A 26932-nucleotide genomic window follows, 5' to 3' on the forward strand; every position below is an offset into this window, starting at 1 on the left:
AGATGCAGTTGAATATACCCCCCCACCCAAAATAGAAATGATCCTGCCTACATCCCAATGGCACTTAAAAAAACTTTATTTATAAAGAATGGCTTTTTATAATATTGTAGGACTATTACACAGAGAGAAGACTGAGCCATATTGGAGATTCGCTGGTAAGTGTGCGTTAATAGGGTACATGTTCCACAAATGCAGTATTTAGGAGCCCATATCTGCACCTTTTATTCTAATTCTGCTGAAATGCTGCTCCAGAGGAAATAATTTAGCATACGTGTGATTGATGGTTATATGATGAAATATTTTAAATGAGCAATAAAATAGTCAATAAGAAGTAATGTCCAAATTAGAAACTGGCTGAATTATTAGCAATAAATAATTTCTTTCATGGAATTCATATTTCCCCCTTCTGCAGAATGCTTGCATAGGTTATCACTCAGCTTATTGATTAGTACCGGGGGTGGGGGGTGGGTCTGGCCTTTCAACCCAAACCCCCACCCAACACGTTTCCCTCTGATATCTGTGTACGTACCAGCTGTACCACCTTGTACCGGCAACCTTCTGCCCATGGTAGGCTCCATTTTTATGGGCTGAGCCTTGAAGAACAAGGCAATGAATAAATTTCTGACACCTTTGCTGTTGCTTGAAGGTAGGCGGTTCTGCTGGAAGTGAAGGGGTAATTGTTATCCTCTCCACTTCCTCTCTCCAGAGGTTCTCCATGAGCGGGAGGATTTCTTGATCATTTAGGATTTTCTTCCCACCCACCCTCATGAGCCATTATGTGGAGAATCTCTACATGAAACCAGTGCGAGAGGTTATCTGGAGATGTGCACTGAGGTGGCCCCAGTATTTGGCTGACACACAGCTCCAGCTCTCCTCATCAAATCTTTTAAAACTTAAATTTTATTGGACATACAGAGGTATAATCCTGAACCACAAAACCTCAACCCACCGAGGTGTACATTTATGAACTCAAAGCTTCGTTGTAAATCATTACCAGGGCACCCAAGAAAGTGACGTATTCCTGGAAGTTCACCACTTGGTCCCTATTGCGGTCCAGATCTTTCATTCATGCCTGTATCTCTGAGTCCTGCAGTTTCTGACCAATGGTGAGCTCCTTCTGGATCAGCGCCTTCAATTCCTTCTTGCTTTGTTTTAGTCGTTTAGTCGTGTGCGACTCTTTGTGACCCCATGGACCAGAGCACGCCAGGCACTTCTGTCTTCCACTGTCTCCCGCAGTTTGGTCAGACTCATGTTTGTAGCTTCGAGAACACCGTCCAACCATCTCGTCCTCTGCCGTCCCCTTCTCCTTGTGCCCTCTATCTTTCCCAACATCAGGGTCTTTTCCAGGCAGTCTTCTCTTCTCATGAGGTGGCCAAAGTACTGGAGCCTCAGCTTTACAATCTGTCCTTCCAGTGAGCACTCAGGGCTGATTTCCTTAAGAATGGAGAGGTTTGATCTTCTTGCAGTCCATGGGACTCTCAAGAGTCTCCTCCAGCACCACCTTCTTGCTTAGGGTGTTCTTATCGCCATCCTTGCCGGCGTATTTGTGGAAGGTGACAACCAGCAGGCCAATAGCTTGGTCAAGAGATGCTGCCATGGTGAGAGATCAGAAGCGACATGGTCCAGTACTGAGTGACAGGAAACGATGGGGAAAGTGGTCTCTCCTCATCAAATCTAAGTGAGGCACTTGGTGCTCTGAATCAGTGCCTGGCCATACAAAAGGACTGGGTGAAGGCCAATAAGCGGAGCTTCAGTCCAGACAAGTGCTTGGTTACCTGTTCAGCTGAATGGGGGTTGACCTGTCTTTGCGGAAGTTGCACTTCTCCTAAAACACTGGGCTAGTATGCTGTGTGTTTTGGATCCAGGCACGGATGCCTCAGTGGATCAGACCTCCTTCTACCAACTTATATCACCCAAGACCATATACGGCCAGAGATAGCCGAGCTACAATTATCTACACTCTGCTAACTTCTGTTTGCTTTACGGTGGGACTGTCTTTGAAAATGGTCCAAAACAGGGGTAGCAGAAGTTACAGGTAGGTAGCTGTGTAAGGTGCTTCCAGTAGCACCTTAGAGACCAACTAAGTTTGTTCTTGGTATGAGCTTTCGTGTGCATGCACACTTCTTCAGATACACTGAAACAGAAGTCACCAGACCCTTATATATAGTGAGAGAGTGGGGAGGGGTATTACTCAGGAGGGTGGTGGGAATGGGTGATCGGCTGATAGGTGTGGTAAACCTGTTGACGACTGTTAACGACTGCAGTTGGTCTTACAGGAGAAAGCAAAGGGTGAGATGGCAAAAAATAGCTTTATCATGTATAATGAGATAAGAATCCAATGTCTCTATTCAGACCAGGGCTCTCCCTGGTTTTAAGTTTGGGAATAAGTTCCAATTCAGCAACTTCTCTTTCCAGTCTATTTCTGAAATTCTTTTGTAATAAGACAACTACTTTGAGATCTAGTACAGAATGTCCTGGGAGACTTAAGTGTTCTTCTACTGGTTTCTCTGTCTTGTGATTCCTGATGTCAGATTTATGTCCATTTATCCTTTGGCGTAGGGTTTGGCCTGTTTGTAGCAGAAGTTTGATGTGAGGTACTGGCTGGATCAATCATATCATGCAACTGCTTTGCCATCTGTGCTGGCTCCCGGTCCATTTGCAAGGTCAAATTTAAGTCCTGGTATTAACCTTTAAAGTCCTAAACAGTTTGTGGCCAGGTTTTCTGAAGGACTGTTTCCTCTTGGGTATTCCTCCAAATATCCCTGTTAAATAATGTTCATCAGGTGGCTACCTTTTCAGTGTTGGCCCCTTTATTATGGAACCTACTCCCTAGGGCTCATCTAGTGATCATTTCACCAACAGCTGATTCCCAGGCTTTTCCCTTTCAATTATTATTACTGGTAGTATATTTTAGATTTGTCGTATTGATCTCAATCCCTACTGCATTTCTCTGGATTTATTTTTGTTTTTATCCCGTTCTTGATTTCATTCTGTTTTAGATCTTATGTCAGGCCTAGGCAAACTCGGCCCTCCAGATGTTTTGGGACTACAACTCCCATCATCCCTAGCTAACAGGACCAGTGGTCAGGGATGATGGGAGTTGTAGTCCCAAAACATCTGGAGCGTCGAGTTTGCCTATGCCTATCATATGTGCATGTTGTATCTTCAGGTCTTAATTTTGGTGTGTGTGTGTGTGTGTGTGTGTGTGTGTGTGTGTGTGTGTGTGGTTCCTAGTGAATAAGGCAGTTTCTAAAATATCCAGATTTTTTAGGACAATGCACAAATTCAGGGGAAATGCAGCTGTGTAGACTTGATATCTCATGCAAGTTCCTCTCAGCTGTTTGGCAGAGGATCAGCAGGGTGACACACCCAAATGTCTGGATCAGAAAAGCAATGATCTTGTGACAGGCCTTGTGCCGCAAGAATGCAATAAATTGTGTGTTTGTGTATGAATGTCATTTGGGCTGTTCTACATCATTTGCCCAAGCTATACGCTCCACACATACAACTGAGTCTCTGAGGGCGTCTTGCATTAAGCTCTGTTGTGAGGAAAAGTCATTTTTCATGTGCAGAAACAGACCTTTGGAACATCCAGCCATGGATGTTAAAGTTAACAGAAGAGAAAAGTGTGAGGTGAAGGGATCGGGATTAAATTAATAAGCTTTATGTATTTAAGAATTAGAATTCTTGGTTTTGCTTTGTTTTGAATAGGCACATGTGTGTACTGCAAGCACTAGGGAAATATTAAAAAGAAGAAAAAGTCTGGACTTCCCCCTTTTCTTAAAATAGATAAATGGAAGCCTTAAAAGGGAAATGCTTTTCCTGCAGAATGCACTGCAAAGCTGACAGGGGCTTATAAGCCAGGCCTACCCTGCTGCTTGGGGGAGCTTTATAACTGATTGTTTTAAAACCAAAGTGACACCGGAAAGGGTCAAGTAAATAAATATGCATGCCTCACCAGTTCAAAATAATAAAATTCCAATGTGTGCAAGCCTGCTTGTTGAACATATGTTTGAAGCACGGCTAAGCCATCTGGCTCAATGTCAAGCATTTACACCAACTGCAGTCTTACACTACCTGACAGCAGAAAAGCTTTATTCCCTGGGTGTTTGGGCACAAATGGAGAAATATTATTGAAATGATTATCTGCATCAAGACTCAGATTTGGTTTGACATTTAGCTGGCTCTGTTTAATCCAAAGGGTTGTCTGAATGAATAAAGAGAAGGGTTCCTCCAGAAGATGCTGCAAGGGGTGGGGTGGGGGTGGGAGCAGTGGTGAAAGGGGGGGGTGCAGAGAGAGGGAGAGAGCCAAATGATTAATGAGACTGAAGTATGGGTGGACCCAACCCACCTCTGCCCAGACCTCAGTGCCAAGAACTGCATATAAAATTAGTCGGATGCTTTCCGTGCCTTGTCAGGGAGAGTCTCACAGCCACCTCGGGGGCCTCTTTTATTGGGCCTTGAGGAAACAAAGGGAAAGGAAGCCCCAAGTTCTTCAGCACATAAAAAGAGCTTATAAATGGGAACAGATATATCGTCCTTACTATATCATAATTCCGCTGTCATTTGCATCACGCAGCAAGCTGCAAAGCGACGTAATAACCACCTAGGATTGCTGCAGTTCAGAGCTTGGGCTGCCTAGCTCTTTTAAATTCCTAACTGGGCTGAACAGATGCCAATGAAGTCCAAATAAGGGTGCACATAAAGGAGAGAGGGGGAAAACTGGGTACAAACTGGTGGGAAATGAATTCCTTCAAGTAATTGGAGTTGGACAGATTTGCACCACTCGGCAACACAGCAGTACAAAGCTTACTTGTGGCATTTGCTGGCAGAAGAGGTGGGGACAACAACCATTTTAGATGCCTTGGCCAAGAGATGGGTACAGCCACCATTTTAGATGTCTTTAAAAGAGAATTAGATTGATTCGTAGTGGATATGGCTACCAGGCATGACGGCTCTATACAACCTCCTAGGAGCAGAGGCTGTTTATCAGTTTGGGGGAAGCAACAGGAGGAAAGGGCTTTCTCCCTCTTGTAGGGATGGAGGATAAATTCAATTCATGTTGTGTTTAAAGGTTAACCTCCTCCACTTGCAATTTTTGAAACAATGTGTGAACCAAATTGCAGCCATCTTTCAAAACTTCTCCAAATTTTGCAATGCAGTTCTCCAGCTGTGTAATATGTTCAAAAATGCATCTATGGGGATAAAGTTTGCATAGAAATGAATATATATATATATATATATATATATAGAGAGAGAGAGAGAGAGAGAGAGAGAGAGAGAGATGTTGTTGTTTTAAAAAATGCATACACAACATCCAGAAACTGCTTTGCAAAAATGTGTCTATTAGGGAAAATTGCATGCCAAATATGTCTATCAAGAGAAATTCACACGAAAATGTTGGTGAATTTTCACAGGGCATTTAAAATAATAACAATAACAATAATCCATACTGATGTGGAAATATAAACAAATATGGGGAGGGGAACAAAGAAACTGAGTGAAACCAAAATGGTCCGATTTGCCCAGCCCTACCCATTTCTCCTGCTTATGGGCTTCCTATAGTAATCTGCCTGGCCGCTATGGGAAACAGGATGCTAAAGTAGATAGGCCTTTGGGTCTGGGCCAGGGCTTGTCTTATGTTCTTGACATATTGGCTTGTGCTTAGTATTCTACCATGTCTGTATCTATTTTCTTTGAAAGTTTGCAAGTATGAAGCCCCCACCAGGTCCCCCCACTCTCTGCTTTAAGGCATTTTTATTTCTCTAGACTTTTTAATTATCAAATTATTTTCTGCTTGCTAACTCTTGCATTTGTTATTATGCTGATGTGTTTTTATATGTTTCGTCCCATATTGAATTGTGGGTTGTTGTTGTTTTACAAAAATGTTCTTTTTTTAATGATATAAGGCTCCTGGGGGGATTATTTTAAAGGACAGAGTATATATGTCTAAATAAGTACGTGCCAGTTGGACAGAAGCAAGCAGCAGAGTGATCTGTAGTAGTCTCACAGCGTAATTCATTAGTCAACTTGTTAAAGGACATTTAAGTTTCTGTGTGCACATTTGCTTAAACATTCAAGCATGGACATCCCCGAGCACAAGAACATTCACACAGAGTAGCTTTACAAATGCATAGATATGTTACCTCCACTATGGTGAATGGAAATGGAATTATGGGATGAGTAAAGGGAGAACATGTAAGACTCTGGATAAGAAACTGACAGTGCAATCCCAATTCTACATAGAAGGAAGTCCCATTGAACTCTTAAGTACATGTGTATATATAAGATTGCAGCCCAAATGTGCTGCGGAGGTTTGTGGGCAATGGAAACGTGTGTTAGGACAGTATTCATACTTGCTGCCTGAAAAAAGCAGGGTTTTAATACAACAAAGACTACCCAGAAAAGCAAATTTCAGACAACCATTTACAAAACAAATATATTGGATTAACATGTTTCCTCCCCTCTTTTTTTTTTTTTAAATGGCAACCCTGATTGTTGATTTGGATTTGAAATAAATTTGGTGATTTGGATTTAATATGAATGTTAGACATGATTTCCTCTTCACTCTTACTTTTAATTAACTTTTTAATTGAGATTTAAATGAGTTCTAATGAACACAATTGGTAGCCTAATTGATTTGCTGCCACAGCATAGTGAGTGATCAGTATGCAGCCAGCATTTTAATATACTATTCTTGCATGTCAAACAGTCTACAGGTTAATATTTTGGTAGAGGTTGGCTAGAGTGTGCTAAAAACCATGATTTACTCTTGGATAGCAAGTAAATTTTCAGCATATTCACTGTGATTTTAAAATTCGGCAATTATGTTTTTGACTTTTAACACCTGTAGCATGGTGCCTCTTTGTCTGGATAAAAACTATTTTAAACCTGTAAACATGGATGCATGCACACATTTTTAAAAGGGTAGTGTTCACACGCTAAAATGTACAACACATAAAAAACTAAAATAATTAGATATTTATAAATATCTAATTGTTTTAATGCTTAAATTATAGCTACCCATTGAATGTTCTCTTTAAAGGAGGGTGATTAAATGAATCTCTGGAAAATTGTATTCTTTTATCATGTTAAGAACAATGAACGGGTGAGAAAATATATTATGACATAGTTAAACACAAGGCTATAATTTCTAAACTGCATAAATTACATGTTTTCCCCTATTATGATCCAGACAGACAAAATGAACATTTTTTGAAAGAAAATGACCAACGCATGATTAATTGCAAAGCTCGCAGATTTTGCAGCTTCAAGAGTAAATCAACTGCTAAGAAGTGCTAACTTGCTAAAATATAAACTAATTTTAGTCTCTGGATATTAAAATATAATCCATCTTCTTCCTCCATTGGGAAAGCTAATTAGAAATTGTGACTGGCACAAGGAGAAGCTGAGAACACTGGGATTAAGTTCACTTGCTTGAAATCTGAACTCAAGAAAATCTGAACTCAAGAAAAACTGGCCATCTCTTTCTACATTTCACTATATACATACATACATACATACATACATACATACTATACACACACACTCTATCATCTATCTATCTATCATCTATCTATCTATCTATCTATCTATCTATCTATCTATCTATCATCTATCATCTATCATCTATTGTGTGTGTGTGTGTGTGTGTGTGTGTAGAGCCCTAGTGCTAATACGATGCCCAAATCATAGAAAAATAAGTTCATAATTACAACAGTGTTTGTTATATACAGAGTGGGAAGGGGTTTCAACAGACAGCATAAAAACTAACATCCTAGAGTCACCGGCCTGAAATCCAGCTCTAGTTGTGCATCACAAACTAATTGCCTTGAATGGGAATGTTGCTCTTCTACCTGCATCAAAAGATTTATCAAGCCAATTCAGTAGAATACATATGAGCATTGTGATGTGGATGCATTGCACATCCAAATGCAGTTTGCATTGATATTAGCTATGCACGTGGAAGACAGCTTCAACATGTGTGTTTCTCTTACAAAACCAGGGTGAATTGATTTAAAGGACCACATCTTGATGAATGGCTCCCAGAATTCAACGACCCATTTCACCAAAAAAAAAATATCTAGTGTCAATTTCTATGGGACTGCTTTTGGCATCACTTTTCGTCATCAGGACATCCACACATCTGTTGTGCAAAGTTGTGTCCTCTACTGTCCTCTTTTTTTTGGCGATGTGCCTACCAAGCAAATGCCAGCATGGTGAAGGAGCAAGGAAATGGTTTTTTAAAAACCTGAGAAGTTTTGCCCAAAGGATAACAAAATCCGGCAAAGCAAATGTCAGTTTAGGAGCATATTGCTAGAACATTAAAGACCGACAATAAAAATCTTAAATATTATCTTAAATATGGTCCCAAATACTGTGTTTCCAATAGCTGATGAAATGAAAGCTGCGATAAAAGGAGGAAATGGAGCTTTCAGAGGTGCTGAACTCTTCAGGTCCAAACTCTTCTTCTTCTTCTGAATGATTTGCGTTTGTATGTCTTCACTGAGAAAGACACAGGAGAGATATCCACGCCTGAACCAACTTTTCAAAGGAGCAAGTGTGAAGAACTCAGTCAAGTGGAGGTGACATGAGAAGAAGTTCTAGGATGAAAAGCATTATTAAACTCTAAAACGATCAAGCATGAGGAGCCTTCCTCAAGAAGAATCAGCATGGCTTTGACAAAGGAAAGCTCTGTTTCACTAACCTTCTTTGAGAGTGTTAACAAGGATGTCAACAAGGGACAGGAGTGTTCTGGTAGAAATTGTATACTTGGACTTTCAAAAAGCTTGTGTCTTTCACCTAAGACACTTGAGTAAGCTTCGCAGGAGCGGGCAACAAAATGGCAACTACTGTTCAGCATAAATAAATGTAACGTGATACACATTTGAGCAAAAAAACACACCCTTAAGTTCAAAACTATACTGATGGCATCAGAATCAAACCAAGGGTCCATTTAGCTTAGTACTGTCTGCTCAACTGGCAGTAGTAATATTTTATAGCACTGCTGCCTGAGGGTCAAAGTTCACATAATGTGGTATATCTCCTTACTATATTTTAATTAAAAGCAGTGGAGAGGAATTCTTCAAATTTGATCACTCATGACTCTCAGGTGAGGGAGCTGTAGCCCTCTCAACTCTGACTTCCCTGATTCCCTGAAGCTGCTACAACACCTCCTCTGTAGCTAATAGCAGTGGCAGCAGGGAGCGAAGTTGGGGAAATGGTGCAAGGTGGGGATTAAACATCCCTCTCCCAGTTCTGTTGCAAACAGGGGCCCCATGACTGCTTTTAGTGAAAGCAACAAATGCTGGAAGAGTTCATAAAGTGTGATTTCACCATCAGATCCCTTTTTTTAGCTAGAGGCCTGGGGGACTGAATCGAAGACCATCTTGAAAAATAACAACAGAAGATCAAAATCGTTAATATGATTGTAAGTGACAGTAAGGGACGCGGGTGGTGAAGAAGAAGAAGAGGAGTTTGGATTTGATATCCCGCCTTTCACTCCCTTTAAGGAGTCTCAAAGCGGCTAACATTCTCCTTTCCCTTCCTCCCCCACAACAAACACTCTGTGAGGTGAGTGGGGCTGAGAGACTTCAGGGAAGTGTGACTGGCCCAAGGTCACTCAGCAGCTGCATGTGGAGGAGCGGAGACGCAAACCCGGTTCCCCAGATTACAAGACTACCGCTCTTAACCACTACACCACACTGGCTCTCGTTGCTCGGTCCCTGCTCCTGCCAACCTAGCAGTTCAAAAGCACGTCAAAGTGCAAGTAGATAAATAGGTCCCACTCCGGCTGGAAGGTAAACGGCATTTCTGTGCGCTGTTCTGGTTTCACCAGAAGCGACTTAGTCATGCTTCTGACCCGGAAAAACTGTCTGCGGACAAACGTCAGCTCCCTCGGACGTGAGATGAGCGCCGCAACCCCAGAGTCATTCGTGACTGGACTTAACTGTCAGGGGTCCTATACCTTTTTTCTTTTTAAATGACAGTATCATATAAGTAATTCTGTCCAGATTCAAAAGATTCTCCCCAACGGAATTGATGTTAGATGGGCCATTGATTTTAACAGAACCCATGTTGGACTTGTGTCTAATCCCTTCTTCCAGCCCCAGTGCTGGAAATGAAAGAGCACCCTTTTACTATTAAAATTTACTACTACTATTATTTATTACTACTAAATTTCATTTCCTAGCTAAAAAGTGAATGCCAATCAAATCTCTTTCCAACTGGAAAAAAAAATAGCAGTATGTAGAGATGACATCTTGGTTCAAAGTGAACATTAAAGCCTTTTCTAGGAGTTAAGAGCTGGATCCACTTGCAAGTAAATGTCTTCAAGACTTGGGGCAACGGGGTCATCACGTTCCTAGAATGTTGCAATGAACAGAACGGTGCCAAATTGGAATTTCGCCCCAATCTTTATGAAGAAAAAAGTATACCCCCTTTACTTTTTCAAGAGCAAGAAAAGCCTTTCAATTAACTGTATTCATCACACAAACCAAGTACAAAGTATATAAAAAAGGAGTCACAGAACCCTTAAGGATCCCTAAATACACTTATGGTAGATCCAAGAGAAGTATCACCACTGTGGGTCTTTGAAGTGTGCTTTGCCTTCTCAGGCTTTTCCCACTCCTTTGCCGGTGAATGGGCTTCACCTTGCTGGCCCTGGGCAAGGTAGGGGCCTAGCACTGTAGGGGCAAACATCACTGTTTATTATGGTTTTCAAATCCTTGATAGGATTGGGAAAGGGTGTACAATTTAATGCAGATTTTAGCCAAATGCATTCATGTGGCACTGTCATTGCAATCATCAAACACCCACCCACCCCTGACTTACATTTCATGTTATCCTGGAACAATACATTAGGAATTTCAGTGAAAGGGAAAATGGTCATTCTGCCGTTTTCATTTCTTCTCTTCAAAGAGCACTGTTTGCAATATAAAACACCAGGTTGAAGTTCACAATTTGTTTAAATTTGTTCCACTTATCTTTCTTTATACACTATTTACGCGAGGTTAAGAGAATGTGACTTTATAGCTTAAAACATTGTTAACCTGCACTTGATCATTAGAAATATAAATGATACTTAAAGCTTCATCGGTATAACCGGATTTAAATATAAACCAAGTATGCATTAAAACAAAGAACTGTCAAGATTTTGTCACAGTAGCCCCCTATCAAACCTGTCTTCTCTACCCCAATGCAAAGAATAGCTGGTTTTTTGTTTCAGGCTGATGAACATTTTCTGTTAAGCCTTTGGCATACATAACCCCTTAGCACCCTGCACCTCACTGTAACTAAGGATGCAATCTTGAATACTCCTATTAAATAATAAGTCCTACTTAACTGTGACGCAGTTCTGAGTAAAAATGTTTAAGCCATGTGCTGTAAGTCAAAGCTCCTGTAACAACAATGAATACATATTCTTCTATTGATCCGTACGTCCTATGTTGTCACTCTCATGTTGAATGTCTCACTGTAAGCTCCTCAGGGCAGGGACTTCTCTTCTTGTGCTTTGTAAAGCGCTATGCACATTGTAGGTACTATGTAAATACCCTAATAGTTTTTCATAATTCTCACCAGTGATGTAACAATGATCTAATCAAGCCAAAGAATCTGGCAAGTCAAATGTAGTTTATCACCAGTCTGGCTGCCCATGTCCAGCTTTTGCTGGTCAGGTGGGAATAAATACACATTTTAGAAGGTACCAAGTTGCACAGAATACTCAATATTTGAAGCCAGGTTGAGGAACCCCAGCCACAAATCCTTATCCTGACCTGACCAAACTCTACCTTGCCGAATTTTTGTGCATGTGCAATATCAATTCCAGCTTGGGAACATGGTGAGTAACATGACATTGTATTCCAACCCCCGTACATTACAAAGTCATGCAGCGACTGGCTATTTTCACAAGCGCTTTGATTGCTACAGTCAAGTGACGTGGAGGCAGTGCAGGCAGAGGCAGCGGCTGAGGTGCAAGCAGAAGAACAGGGAGATGCAGATCAAAGAATTTTTAAATGACTGGTCCCTTTGGCAAAGAGCAATGAAAGGGTTACAGTAAAATCATTCCACTCATGGGCACTGCAGATGGGAAAGTTAAGGGTTACAGAAAGCAACACCTGAGGATGTGCAAAAAATGTTGATTTTTAGCAATGCAAGAAAACCCCAACACAACAACCCTAAATTAAATTGTGAAAATATTAAAGGTTCACTGGATCAAAGTTAGGGTTTGTTATATGTTAGAGAACTACAAAACTATTTGATCTAACTTATGAACAGGCTAATTTTGAGTTTGGGTGTCATTACTAACTTTGAGAAGTTCTGCCGTCTTCCCAAGCAGGATATGGTGCATTGCGCACTTCAGAATGTAGAGGTACTTGACTCATTCGAATGCTGCCTGAGTTAGTCAACTAGACTGCCCTCAGATCTGAGACTGTCTCCAAGTTCAGTACTTGAGGTTTTCGATCGGATAGGGCAGGAAGTCAGAGCAGAACCCTCTGGGCTGAGAGATTTACCTGCGTTCCCTTCCTCCCTATACAGCAGTGCCAAATAATAAATGTTATCATACCTGGGGATCCAGTCATGTTGGTATTCCAAGACTAAATCATTGCAGCGATGGTGAGGGTGATTAAAATTAAATCCCACTCAGCGATGCCCAGCAGTCCACACTTAAACTGAAATGTGCTTAAGGCATGGGGTTTTAAAATGTATGAAAGTGCTTTCCCTTCCAAACTGGACTTCCCATCTCTCCTCAACACAGAAGTTTGACTGAGTATATCAGCTTGCCTGTTTCCTTATGCCTGTTCCTCTTCTTCATCTCCTCTCCTACTCCTAGAACACCCGTACTGGAAAGTGTCACATATGTACCCTGCACACTGACAGGATGGGGAACCTGAAGCTTGGGTGAATAGTTTAAGATCTTACTGTGATTTATCTGGAAATGGTTCAGTTTGGTTGTGTACGTTTTGATGCATTTTATTTATTGTTTTGTTATGTTTGTAATGATGTAAATCTTTTCATGTTGCAAGCTGCCTTGAGCATGATTTGAACCATGGAAAGCTGGTGCACAAATATAATGATGATGATGATGATGATGATGATGATGAAGAGGAAGAAGAAGAAGCAGTGTCAACGGGCTCCTCAACTCATTTTAGCATTGTGGGGCTGGCTAGTTAAATTCATCATCATCAAACCTTTTATTGGCATCACACACAAACATCAAAAACAAATCAAGGGGAGATCCCAAGATGGTGTCACTAGAGGAAACATCGATTTGAGCTCCGTGTCAGTTGTGCGGTTTTTATTAGTTTTTATTAGTATTATCAGCTTTTTATTAGCTTTTACCAGTTCTAGTATTTTATCACTTGGTATCTTTTCTTAATTATTATAATCACAAAGTTTAAGCTAAAAGTTTTAGAGAAAGCCCTGGAAAGTCTCGGAGAAAGCCTTAATTAGCTCCAGCTCGACTCAATCTACCAGCTACTTATCAGCAGGAGAGGAGATCAAATGCCCTAATCTTGGAAGGACACCGAGCTTCCTGATTTACGGCAAGTTAAACTGTGTCAGGATGTGGCCAGCTCTGTGGGCATCAGATGGGACAGGCCCAACCCACCCTTCTTCACGATAGGCCGCCAGAAGTGAGTGCTGGCCATGCCTTTGGGTAATTTGCAGTAGATTGACAAGGATTTCTGACTCCTGGATGCGAGGTTCAGTGGGAGGTTGGCCACAGATGCCTGACCTGATTTTTACTTACCAGTGGGTGTTTCAACTCTGCAGTTGGGCTTATTTTATGTTTGTCACATGGTTGCCACTCCTCCATCATTCCTGGCTTTCATTTTGCACTGGTAACGCCTGGAATTCCAAATGCACCAATGTATGTACTGAATTCCATTGTGCCTTGTGCTCATTGGAGGAAAGGCATGGTATAAGAGAAATGAAATACCTTGATAAATTACATCTGGTGCACTCTCTACACAAGCTTCCCTGCTCCTTGCCAAATCCCCCTTTTCCTCTTGTGTTAGTAACATGGTGGGAACTACATGTGGTGGAAAGGACTGGAAGAACTGATGTCAGAGATCCGGAAATTCCCCTTAACTTATTTTATTTCAGCTTACATTTCTGTCATAAAGAAATGAGTGGAGATGTTTAAACTTATATTCAAAGAGGATTTGTCCATTTTGCCAGTGTAATGTTTTTGAGTGTGCAAATGTACTATCTTTTCAAATAAGCTCTGTTAAATTGTTATGTTTTACAATATAGCATAAAAGATAATAGCCTGGGGAGGAAGAGGAAATGGGAAGATGGGAAGATAGGAAGCTGCTTCTTCTGCTTCTTCTTCTTCTTCTTCTTCTTCTTCTTCTTCTTCTTCTTCTTCTTCTTCTTTTATGCCACCCATCTGACTGGGTTCCCCCAGCCACTCTGTGTGGTTTCCAACAAAATGAAACATAATACAACATCAAACATTAAAAACTTCCCTGAACATCTTCAGAAACATCTTCTTCTGAAAGTCAGATAGCCTACTACTGTACTATCAAGCAGGAGTTCTTTCCAGCCCTGCCTGGAGATATCAGGATTTGATCCTGGGACCTTTTGCACACGAAGAAAGTGCTTTTCCACAGAGCTACAGCCCTTTCCCTTTGTTTGAGGAGCTTTCCCATTCCAGACCTGTCACTCACACACCTTCCTTCCAATTCCTCCTGCATTTCCTCCCTTTACCTTTTCTGTACGCGTTGGTGGCAAAACAAACCTTTCAAGACGTTTCGCCACAAGAAAACGGAACCTTTTTTTTGTTCTAATCAGGATCTCCCACTAAAGATGCAAAGGCGGGTAAGGCCTAGCTAATTGCTGAAAAGTAACAATATGGTTTCTACTGCTTTTCAGTATCTAATACACTTTTAGGAAGGAATGGTAATCAAGGGCTTAGGAAGCACAGTTGGGACCAGATTTGGTGTGTTTAAATGCATAATTACTGTAATGCTTCATTAAAAATGGCTTTTTAAAAATCATTGCAGACTAAGGTGATTTGCATAGTTACTTAGAAGCACCTGACTTTCTTCAACCATCCCATATTGCCGCCTGAAGCACTGTGCTGGATGCTGTTCCTCTCTCTCTCCGTTGCTACAACTTTCTCTCACCTGGTCACCAGCCCCACTTTTCCTGTGCTTCCCAGAAGCCACCTTTGTGGCCTACCACAACCCTTCTTCTAATCTCAGTATCTTCCTCCTGTGAAATACAAGCTCATATTCTCTCTTCATAGAAGAATCATAGAATTGTAGAGTTGGAAGGGGCCCTGAGGGTCATCTAGTCCAACCCCTGGCAATGCAGGAATGTCAACGCAAGCATCCATGACAGATGGCCATCCAACCTATGCTTTAAAACCTCCAAGGAAGGAGAGCCCACCGCCTTCAGAGAAACCATTCCGCTGTTAATCAGCTCTTACCATCAGAAAATTCTTCCTAATGTTTAGTCAGAATCTTCTTCCTTGTAACTTGAAGCCTTTGGTTTGGGTCCTAGACTCTGGAGTAGGAGAAAACAAGCTTGCTCCATCTTCTGTGTGACAGCTCTTTAGATATTTGATGATGGCTATCATATCTCTGGGTTAAAGCCTCAGCGCCTAGGGCTTGCCGATCGAAAGGTCGGCGGTTCGAATCCCTGCGGCGGGGTGCGCTCCCGCTGCTCGGTCCCAGCGCCTGCCAACCTAGCAGTTCGAAAGCACCTCCGGGTGCAAGTAGATAAATAGGGACCGCTTACCAGCGGGAAGGTAAACGGTGTTTCCGTGTGCGGCTCTGGCTCGCCAGAGCAGCGATGTCACGCTGGCCACGTGACCCGGAAGTGTCTCCGGACAGCGCTGGCCCCTGGCCTCTTAAGTGAGATGGGCGCACAACCCCAGAGTCTGTCAAGACTGGCCTGTACGGGCAGGGGTACCTTTTACCTTTTATCATATCTCCTCTCAATCTTCTCTTCATCATGCTAAACATATGCAACTCCCCCAACCATTCCTCATAAGGCTGGTTTCCAGACCTTTGGTTGCCTTCCTCTGCACATTCCAGCTTGTCAATATCCTTCCTAAATTGTGGCACCCAGAACGTGACACAGTTTTCTAGGTGTAGTCTGACCAAGGCAGAACAGAGCAGTACAATGACTTCCCTCCATCTCAACACTATAGTTCTGTTGATGCAGCCTAGAATAGCATTCACTTTTTTTTACTGCTGCATCACACTGTTGACTCATGTTAAGCTTGTGGTCTACTAAGACTCCTAGATACTTTTCACATGTACTACTGGCAAGTCAGGCATCCCTCATCATACATTTGTCCCTACTGAAATTCATTTCCTTCGTTTTGACCCTGCTCTCCAATTTGTTAAGGTCATCTTGAATCCTGATTTTGTCTTTTGTGGCATTAGTTACCTCTCCCAGTTTGGTGTCATCTGCAAATTGGATGAACATCCCCTCAATTGCTTCATCCAAGTCATTTAGGAAGATGTTGAACAACAACAGGCCCAAGACAATCCTGCAACACCCCACTTTGCCATTTTTTTTGGGGGGATGACAAGGAACCATTAGTAAGCACTCTTTGGATTCAATCAGTTAACCAGCTACAAAGCCACCTAACAGTTACCTCATCCAGGCCACATTTGACCAGCTTCTCTACAAGAATATCCTGGGAGAATTTGCCAAAAGCCTTACTGAAATGAAGATATACCACATCCATAACATTCTCCCAATTCTTCCCACATTTCCCCACTCATGTGCTGTTTCTTTCGCTGTACCCAGTAAGTTTGGGGGAGGGTTTGGGGGTTTACAGAACAAAGGGGAAACAGAGCTGGCCCAAGACATTTTGCTGCTTGAGGCAAAAAAGCAAATGCCGTTCTCCCTCAACCTTGAGTCACAGCGCCTACCATCCAAGACCAGCCAAGCTATTTCCTCCCCGCCCCCCACTTAGTCATAGCTTTAATGATAAGATTAAAGGTCCAAGTGTTTGAACCAAGTATTTCATAGCTGAGGCTGAAAATCCCAGAACTATCTTTCCCGATCCCTGGCAAAACAAATTAAATAGCTATTAAAAAAAACATGGCTGCCTTTTCCTGAAACCCCAACTCAGCTTCTTGAAGCAGCTGCCTCATTTTGCCTAATGAAAGGGCCGGCACAGAGGGAGAGCGTGATCCTCAAAAAAGAGCATTTTGTCCAAGAGTTGTGTCACTTCTGTAGGAGAAAAGAAAGTGAGAGTGAAGGAAAGGAAATTGAGTAGGGACCCTACCCCTACCCAACCTCCAAAGTCTGACTATAGAAGAAGTAAGCTTTGGCAAGATTTAGATGGGGGTGGAATATGGGAAGTTATTCTGCTCCAGTGACAGGAGTAATGGAATGAGAGGTGGATCCCGTTTCCCCCCAAATAAATTCATAAACAAGTTCTGCTTCAGCCACTGACAAGAAGCTGAAGCAAGTCAAAAATGTGTGTGGGGGGTGGAGGATGAAAAGGGGGCACACCCATATCCCATTTTTACATTGTTAGAGATAAAAAATCAAATCAGCTGGGATGTGAGAGTGTAGGCAAGTCATGGTGTGAGGGTAAAAGAAAGAGAGGAAAGGAATGTGAGCCAAGCACTCAGAGCCCTGATTTTTTCCCCCTTCTACGCCATCAGGGAGATAAATTGATGCCATGGTATTTATTTCAGATGTCCTTGATGTTATGAGCATGCCTGTGTGGGGGTTTCCCCCCTGCTCTCGTATCTCTTTAAAAAGATCCTCAGTTACTATGTACATGATATCATCTGCCAGGGTCTTTGAAACCTCTGCTTTGCATTAAAGACAAAGAATTCCATCTCAATTAACACTCTTGGAGAGTTTCCTGGCACAGGAACATAATTAACTCTTTGCTGGCCTGGCTAATTTCTGCGTTTTAAAAAAAGTAGTCCGATAATAACAAAATTGGAGCACTCAATCCACAGGGTAGCCATTAAGCCCACTCCGTTATTGTGCAGCCTGCATTCAGACCACAATTACCGTCAGAGAATTGCCCGGGAAGCGGCTCCTTGTACGCAAACAAGAATACCATTCATTAAAGACCTCCTCTTCAATAAAATACAATCTATACTTTTTTTTAATGAATATTTGAGAAAGAGAAATATAATTTTGGCTTCAGGAACCTGCAATATGATTATTATTCTTTTAATAACATAGTCGTCGTGTGCCCCCCCCCCCATACATTTACAGACAGCTGTTAGAGAAGGGAGCAGCAGAAATGAGATGGATGGTTGGAGAACCAAGGCTTGTGGAGGGAGGGAGGGGGGGAGAAAAGCAAAGATGATGGCAAATTAAGTCAGAGTTAAATAAGGTTTTCCCAGTTTTGCATTTTAAAAGGAAGCCCCCCCCCCCCTTAAAATAACTCTGTGAGTTTTAAGGGTATTCCTATTCCAGTAGATTCTATTTAAGCCGTTTCGGACTAGTTAAACATTGAAACAGGGAATGCTAAAAACACTGCCATATCGGCCTTAAAACACACTACTTTTAAATCCACGGGTCTTTTATCCACTGCAGAGATGCATTTCGAATCAGGGTACAATGCAGCAGAGTATCTAGCAGTGTTCCAAGTGGCACACTTACTTCCGTCTATCTCTATATACTGTTTTCATCTTTTTTAAAAAGACAATATAGCTGGTTATTGTTTTAACCCTTTCCCAAGAAGTGGGAGGGGGGAGGGAAATTAAGTAACCCCTAACCTACCTGGTATATCAGGCTTTTCTTTTAAAAAAAAAAAATAGAAATCAATACTATTTTCTGTGAACTCTGAACATCGCCTCAAGGCTTGGAGGTCAAAGTTAAAAAATGTGATAGTGTATATATCTCGTTTTCAGCACATATCTGTAGCAGATATATTCGTTCAATACGACATGGGCTTATATTTATGGCCCTGTGGGTAACATTGAAAATTACAATTCTGGTAAACATGGTGCGGATGTTTCACCACCTCCATCCCAGTCCCATCTAGTCATATAGAAGTCAGCAGTTTTCTTTTGATAAATTGTGATGCATGTGTAGTACAGGTGATGATACAGTCTTTGGGCTATGCAGGCTTTCTGCTTACTTTTAAGGAATACAGTGACAGGGGCTCTGTCCCTCGCAACACACTCTGATGGCTCCAAAGCAAGACTTCTAAGATCTACCTCCTAACCTTCTTCTTGGCAGGTCACGCTGATGGCGATGGAGAGACAGATGGCTTCGTTAACACTGAAAATGAAGGTGACAAGAAGTGTGATCAGCACCAGTATTTGGCTACAGTTATGATATGCCCCCGGGACGCAGGTGGCGCTGTGGGTTAAAGCCTCAGCGCCTAGGGCTTGCCGATCGAAAGGTCGGTGGTTCGAATCCCTGCGGCGGGGTGCGCTCCCGCTGCTCGGTCCCAGCGCCTGCCAACCTAGCAGTTCGAAAGCACCTCCGGGTGCAAGTAGATAAATAGGGACCGCTTACCAGCAGGAAGGTAAACGGCGTTTCCGTGTGCGGCTCTGGCTCGCCAGAGCAGCGATGTCACGCTGGCCACGTGACCCGGAAGTGTCTCCGGACAGCGCTGGCCCCTGGCCTCTTAAGTGAGATGGGCGCACAACCCCAGAGTCTGTCAAGACTGGCCCGTACGGGCAGGGGTACCTTTACCTTTACCTTTACCTATGATACGCCCCCACTCCACCCCCCACTGTTCAGTTTCTTATGCAACAGGCAGTCTATAGGTCTGATGAAGGAAGGGGAAAGAGCGGAGAGTCTAACTGTTAGATTAATACATTTCATAAATTCTCACAAAACCTGGAGCCCCATTAGGGTCAGATTGCAACCGGCAAGCCACATGTTGAATATTATTCAGCAGAGAAATGCCGTAAGTGCCACCTGTTACTTGTGCAGCCAGACGTAGTAGTTTCTGCTGCATAAAGAGCTGATGAGTTGCCCTGTACTGTTATCAGATAAGGCTCTTGCTTATAAGGTGGAATTGCAAAGGAACAGAGCAGGAAATTTTTCAGTGGGAAAGAGGCCCAAGAATAACTGGGCAACAGTGTTTAATTCTTAGTTTGGCATCTCATACAAAGTTGTTTTATTTTTACTTTAAAAATAGTTCTATGCCTCCTTCTGTTTGGAGGATTTCAAGGCAGTTTACTGCAAGACTATAAAACAATCACAAAAAACAACATTAAAATATCAGTACAGTGCTTTTTTTTCTTTTTTTAAAAAATGTTTAGGGGTACTTTCATTTTGACTCAAGAAAATCACCATTTTATAGTTCAAATCTGGAAAAATAAAGACAGTAAATGGACAAAAGTACAAAGAACATACATTACACATATTGAAATACTGCCCCTCAATGAGGCCAAACTTTCATCTGTAAAACTCCATACATTCACATTCCACACTGCTTCACACATTAAACGCTCGCTTCCATCTGAGACTCAAGAAACACTGGGAAAGGAAAGGAAGCCACCATCGGGGGTAGCAACGGAACTGACGATTCACCATGCTAGAGAAGAAACTAAAAAAATTAAAAAATTGAGTTTCTTCTCCCCTTAGATTCACAAAATGTTCAGGGGTATGCGTACCCCTGCGTCCCCCCAGAAAAAAAGCACTGTATCAGTATAATAACAACCAGAGTAGTCAATGGAAACAATCAGCATGTTGTCAATGTTGAGAAAGTGCTCGGGCAAACAAATCCTTTTAACATATACCGGAAACCTACTATAGTTGGATCTCACCTCACCTCATTAGGGAGACTATTCCACATGGTAGGAGCCACCACAAAGAAGCCACCGCCCCCTTCTTGGTTGCTATGAGACAGATTATTGCACTCTGTGCCACAACCAAGAGGGTCTCATCTGAATATCTTAGTGAACAGGCTGGTCTGGTTGGAAGAAGGTGTTCCCTCAAGTAGCCTGGTCATAAGTTGTTTACAGCTTTGGAAGTCAATAATAAAAATTTCGGTCAGTAGCTAATTGCCAGCCAGTGCAGTTCCTTTAAAAAGGATGTCAACAAGGTAAATTGCTTCAGTCAGGAACCTCATTGCGTTCTGCATCAGCTGCAGCTTCTGAACCAGCCTTAAGGGCAGCCCCACAAAGAACGCAATACAGTAATCCATGCTGAGTGCAAATTATTTAGAGAAATAATAATGCTTTGTAAATTAAGTAGGGGAGGGATTATGAAATAAGAATAATAACACAATAATAATGTTATTAATTTTACTTCTGCCATTTTCCTCTTTGCACCATCTGGCTGTTATTAATATGCATCCTTCCTCCCACCCCAACATTTTTTGCCCCCCAGGCAACAGCAACAGAGAAAGGGTTCTGACACACTACCAAGCCCCATCCATCCTGATGCACAGAAAACAAAAGTCTGAGCTGTATAATCGAGCTGGTTTTGCAACCTGCCTTCTTTCACTGCAGACAGTGCAAATTCTCAAACCTGCGTCAGGCCATGATTTGGCGAAACTTTGCAAAGACTAGCCTCCACGTGCACTTCAAATTTACAAGGAACATCATAGTTTAAAAGAAAAGCAGGTGTGTTATTATTTTCTGTGCCGAAATGATTTGCTAACTGAGCATGGCTGGAAGCGGATGCAGCCTGAGGTTCCTGCAACCATTTTCAACATGCAAGCCTTTCCCTCGCCTGCCTTCTGCTTTCAGGAAGAAAAATCTTCCCTCGCCAGCAGTCCCTGCTTATGTGTGCCACTCATGCATGGAGTGAAATGTGTTAACCTTTAAACAATTTAGAAGTTGGTGCAGTTAATAGGCAGGACAGATAGTTACAAAGTCCTGATTAACTACAGAATACAGAGACATGTGAAAACTTGTACATAGCAAAAGAAAGAGACAGCAGCTATTACTTACCAGCCCGACACACACAGGTATGGCTCTGGCTGGAGTGGGATTCAGAACAGCAACATTGCCCTCTTTTGGCAAATCAGAGCACCATGTGTTTACTCCTTCCAGGAATTCAGGGGGCCTTTTCCCCTCGCAAGCAGGCCGGTGCGACAACGGGAAGCAGCTGAGAAGAATAGGTTTGCAAAGGGGATTTTTAAATATATATATTTTTAAAGAACACCCTCCACGGAATATTCTGCTTACCAATAAGGACAGCCAGCAGAAAGTTCAGAATGCACAGAAACAGCTGAAAGACGGAGCAATGCACTGCTCTGAATCACTGCAGCCCACTCTGGCTGCCTTTGCTACAGTGAGTCACACTGAATGTCTTAGTCTGCTGCTCAGAAGTTGACTTCTTTTTCAAATATCATACGAAGAAGAAAATTCTACGGCAGGCGTTGGCGATACCTTATTGCCCACATGATTCCGGAGGTGGGGAACCCGTGGCCCTCCAGATGTTGCCAGTCCTCAACGCCCATCACTCCTGGATGTTTCCCATGCCAGCTGGGGCTGTTTGGGGGCAGGGGCATTTGTGTAGGAATGCCACCATAGAAGTTTGAGTAGAAGCTTAGAATGGTGAAAGAGCAGCAGCAAAAAAAAAAATCCACATCTCACTCTGTTTCATCCATAGTCCTGCAACTTTTGAAACTTGTCTAATATGAGATATTTTTCAGATGCCAGCTCAGCATGCCACTGGTTCTCTACAGTGGCCTCCCACAGACCTTCCAAGTGTCCCTATTCGCCAGGGACAGTCCAGGATTTACAGAAGCCATCCCGGTTTCTGATTTGATCCTGGTATGCCCCACTTTACCTTACAACGTACCTATTTTTTTCAGAGAAATGTTGGAGCGTATGGAGTTATCCGACCCCCGAGCAATCTGAAGTCAGCTCTGTATAGGGAAGTTTTTTAATATTAAATGTTTTATTATATTTTATATATGTTGGAATCCTCCCAGAGTGGCTGCGGCAACACAGTCAGATAGGTGGAGTATAAATAGTAAAAATATTATTTTTGTTGTTATTGTTGTTGTTTAGTTGTTTAGTCGTGTCCAACTCTTCATGACCCCATGGACCAGAGCACGCCAGGCACTCCTGTCTTCCACTGCCTCCTGCAGTTTGGTCAAACTCATGGTGGTAGCTTCGAGAACACTGTCCAACTATCCCGTCCTCTGTCGTCCCTTTCTCCTTGTGCCCTCCATCTTTCCCAAAATCAGGGTCTTTTCCAGGGAGTCTTCTCTTCTCATGAGGTGGCCAAAGTATTGGAGCCTCAGCTTCACAATCTGTCCTTCCAGTGAGCACTCAGGGCTGATTTCCTTCAGAATGGAGAGGTTTGATCTTCTTGCAGTCCATGGGACTCTCAAGAGTCTCCTCCAGCACCATAATTCAAAAGCATTAATTCTTCAGCGATCAGCCTTCTTCTCCTTCTCCTTCTCCTACTCCTTCTTCTTCTATAGGATGTCCCTATTTTCATCAGAGATATGTTGGAGGGTATGCTTCCAGGAAACTTCCGGTTAGCTTCAGCCTGCATTTTGAACAATCAGTAACAAGTGTTCAGTTCGGATTTGGGACAGTACAGTATGGAGTAATCAGAAGACATTTTACTCCTGGTCATCACAAACCATGTGATGTGCCCAGCAGGGTTGGGCGAGGTTAGGTTTTCAACATTGTGATATATCACCAGCCGATCACTGCTATCTGACAATACACCACAATGTTTAAAACTGTAAGCAGCATTGGCCCCAGCCTGTGAGGTGCAGGATGAAACTGCCACAGCTCTCACCATGGGAGCTGAGGCACTTTCACCCTAGCACCTGAAGGGGCCGAGGACGACGCAGCTTGTTTTCCCTGCTCAGCTGGCTCTGATGTCCCTCCTGCTCCCTCTCCCCAACTGAGTGAGCCCCACGTCTCTCCAGCTCACGCATGAGGCATAGGGGCTCACTCATCTGGGGGCAGGGAGCAGTTTAAAGAAGCAGAGGGAGAAACAGATAGTATCGGCCTGTCGATACAGCTTGCTTCTCCCTCTGTGTTATGAGCATGATGGTGGCTTCACCTGGCAGTACATCACGGATAAAACCGCCGCTGCTCCTGAGTCCCTCTGCTACCAGTAGCCCAATGTTGAAAGCGGTGCTGGTAGTCCCTACTCAGGAGCGGTCTCGGTTTCACCCCCTCATACCAGTCCTGGGCGATGTATCAATACATCGCCCAGGCCTAGTGCCCAGGCTTCATTGGGATACTGAAAATTGTAATCTGAGCTTTTTATTTGGGGCCCAGCTCTCAATTTCTCACACTATTGAGTCATATATTTTTGGGCAGTGCTTGATTTACAGGTGTGGGAAGGCAGAGGGGCCTGGCCCTCTTACCTTTTCTATTCCCCATAGCTACGGGGGGGGGTAATAATTTTCCAAAAATTGTGGCGGTCAGGGGGTAGGACTTTCAAATTTCATCCAGGGAAGCTCTCCCCCCCTCCAATATTTTTTTTTTTTTTGGAACATTTATTTTGGAAGTGTTTTCCTTACCTCAGCAAACTGGGATGTGGGCTAAGGTTCAGAACATCACACAATCCCGTTGCCATCCAGTGACTGAATTCATGCTGCTTCAGAATAATATCTGCAAGTGGTTGTGTAGGTTTGGCTGTGACCTACCCCTTTCCCACCTTGTTGAAATGGTGATATGATCATCTGCCTTGAGGCAAGAACTGTGTCTTGCAGCCAAAGCCTGTTTCTCCGTTTCTCCCCAAGCTGGCGAAAACAAAAGCAGGACACACTGGCTATGCAGCAGCTGCCCTGTCAATTGTAATGAAGGTACTGCACTACAGAAACCTAATAAAAGATTTCGGGTTTCATCCAGCGACATCTATTGCTACTGCCTCGGCCTGTTTTCTTTTTCTAAACGGTGGAAACAGGCTTGGAATGATGCCTCTGGCTTCTGTTTCGTAACCTCTTTTGTAAGCAACCTGGTTCTCCAGTGAAGATTTTCGTTGCTGAAGCTACTGCAAATTTTCCATCAGCTGCCACACTTCAGCTGGAATGTTACCTACAACTCCAGCCCCACCCCGCTGGCCGTTCTGAAAAGCCCCTGCCCCCAACAACAACTTGATGTTGACGTTAAGACACAGGTTGAAGATTTCCAAGTGAGTGAGAGAGAAAGAAATCTTGCATCATTAGTTTTCCTTTTGAATTAAAAGGTGGAAAGGAGGTGTCGTGTTTTTAAGATCTTCTTGTGCATTTACAAATCCGCATAGTTTTATATGAAAGCAACACAAATGTATGTCAAATGCTCTGCCTGTTCCTGCGGGATAAATTGAAGCAGAATCCAACCATAGGGCATGGCTTGGTAGAGGAAAAGGCACCATAAGTCTCAGTTTTCATTTGGAGGATGGCACAGTGAAGGAGACCTGGAATCACGCTTCCATGGCACATGCTAATCTGTCCCAGTGTAATCTTACTATCAAACGTTGATGGCACAAATTGCTTTAGAGTAATGTGTAATTTAACATCTGATCATTTCTTTTCAAGTGAGTAACTCATATCGCTTTTTTTATGTCGCATCCGAAACTGCCCAGAGACTGTATCCAATGGGAGTGCTCGTGTAAGGTCAAGTGCCTGATTTTTTGCTGATTCCCCCCTCCACTCCCCAGAAAAGTTGCTTCGGAGCAATAGGAGATATTTTGTGTTTTTTATACTGTGATTTTATGTTGTGAACCACCCCGAGATCTACCAGTATAGGGCGGTATACAAATTTTTATTAAAATCATAATCATAATAAATAATGGTGCGGTAGACCATGGTGGATGGGAAAGATCAGGTAAAACTTACATGAACTGAAGCAATTTTGACTACCAAATTACCGGTAGCTACAACTTCTGGGCCTTAAGGACACCACGGTCATGCCCCAGCGGTGCTGAACGCATGAAGGGGACTTGGTATGAGCAGGCACTCGCAGATACTCTTCCAAAAGAAAGGGAAATGTTTTGTGAGCAAAATGGAGAATACCCTGTTCAAAAAAGCTATATCCCCCTTCGCAGAAGGGAACAGAAAACCACTGTGTGTAGACAGTGCCCTGGTTTACAATCCAGGTGATCTCATAGCTGCGTTTCAGATGCTGCTGGACTACAACTCCCATCATCCTTGACTATTGGTCATGCTGGCTTGGGCTGATGGGTGTTGGAGTCCAGCAACATCTAGAAGCCACCACATTGGTTACCGCTGTCCTAGGTACAAGGGGGCCCTAAACGCCATAGGTTTTCCTTTCTGGTTTTAAGCAGCCAAGTGCCATTTTTAAAATAAGATTATCCCTGCTTTTGTATTTAAAAAATGTGAATATTTAGGGTAGAACAACTGCCCTGCATGTAGAGAGTTCTAGGTTCAATTCCTGGCATCTTCAGGGAGGGCTGGGATTGTATTTTTCCTGAAAGCCTGGAGAGCCACTGCTAGTGGACCAAAAGTCTGACTCAGTATAAGGCAGCTTCCCACATTCATGATAGCTCAGTTGGTAGAGCACAAGACTCTTAATCTCAGGGTTGTGGGTTCAAGCCCCATGTTGGGCAAAAGGTTCCTGCGTTGCAAGGGGGTTGGACTCGATGAACCTTGTGATCCCTTCCAACTCTACAATTCTATGATTCCTACTCCAGTGGATCATATATCCACCAGAAGCTGTATTCTGAAGACCTTACAGGGCAAGTCTGCATGTGTCTCCTGTTAAGCAAGTCTGACAGGGCTCCATAGACTTAACTCCTAGGTAAATGAAAACAGAATTGCTGCTGCAAATACTGGGAAATTAGAAACAAAATTGAATGCTTTTGAATCATTAATATATAAGAGGAAAACATGGAAAGTTTGTTATCTCACATTTTTCAATCATTATTGACTTCAGATAATTCAACTGGAAATAATTCAGAAACAGCTCGCCAAGGAATGTTTAAGCAAAGGGTTGGTGCTATCTGCATGTAAAAGAAAACAATTTTACTGTTTAGTGTTTTTAGAGCTGGTTTTAAAACACCTTTTGAGCTCAGCAGAATTAACAAGAATGGAAAAAACCCAGTA

General features: G+C 42.7%; 1 long non-coding RNA gene and 1 pseudogene across 2 annotated transcripts; both read right to left on the reverse strand.

The window, feature by feature from the left end:
• Positions 1-913: 913 nt before the first annotated feature.
• Positions 914-1677, reverse strand: LOC307202930 (protein S100-A6-like; annotated as a pseudogene). The gene is made up of 2 exons (XR_013843905.1): positions 1502-1677; positions 914-1138 (listed from the first exon to the last, which is right to left on the reverse strand). The product of XR_013843905.1 is annotated as a protein S100-A6-like (transcript).
• A 17093-nt stretch (positions 1678-18770) lies between these two features.
• LOC307220760 lies at positions 18771-22158 on the reverse strand. Its single transcript, XR_013841080.1, has 3 exons — positions 22095-22158; positions 21858-22014; positions 18771-19224 (listed from the first exon to the last, which is right to left on the reverse strand). It is a non-coding gene; the product is annotated as an uncharacterized lncRNA (long non-coding RNA).
• Positions 22159-26932: the final 4774 nt, after the last annotated feature.

This window comes from Podarcis cretensis (assembly GCF_951804945.1).
Source record: "Podarcis cretensis genome assembly, chromosome: 1".
NCBI classification, from domain to species: Eukaryota; Metazoa; Chordata; class Lepidosauria; order Squamata; family Lacertidae; genus Podarcis; species Podarcis cretensis.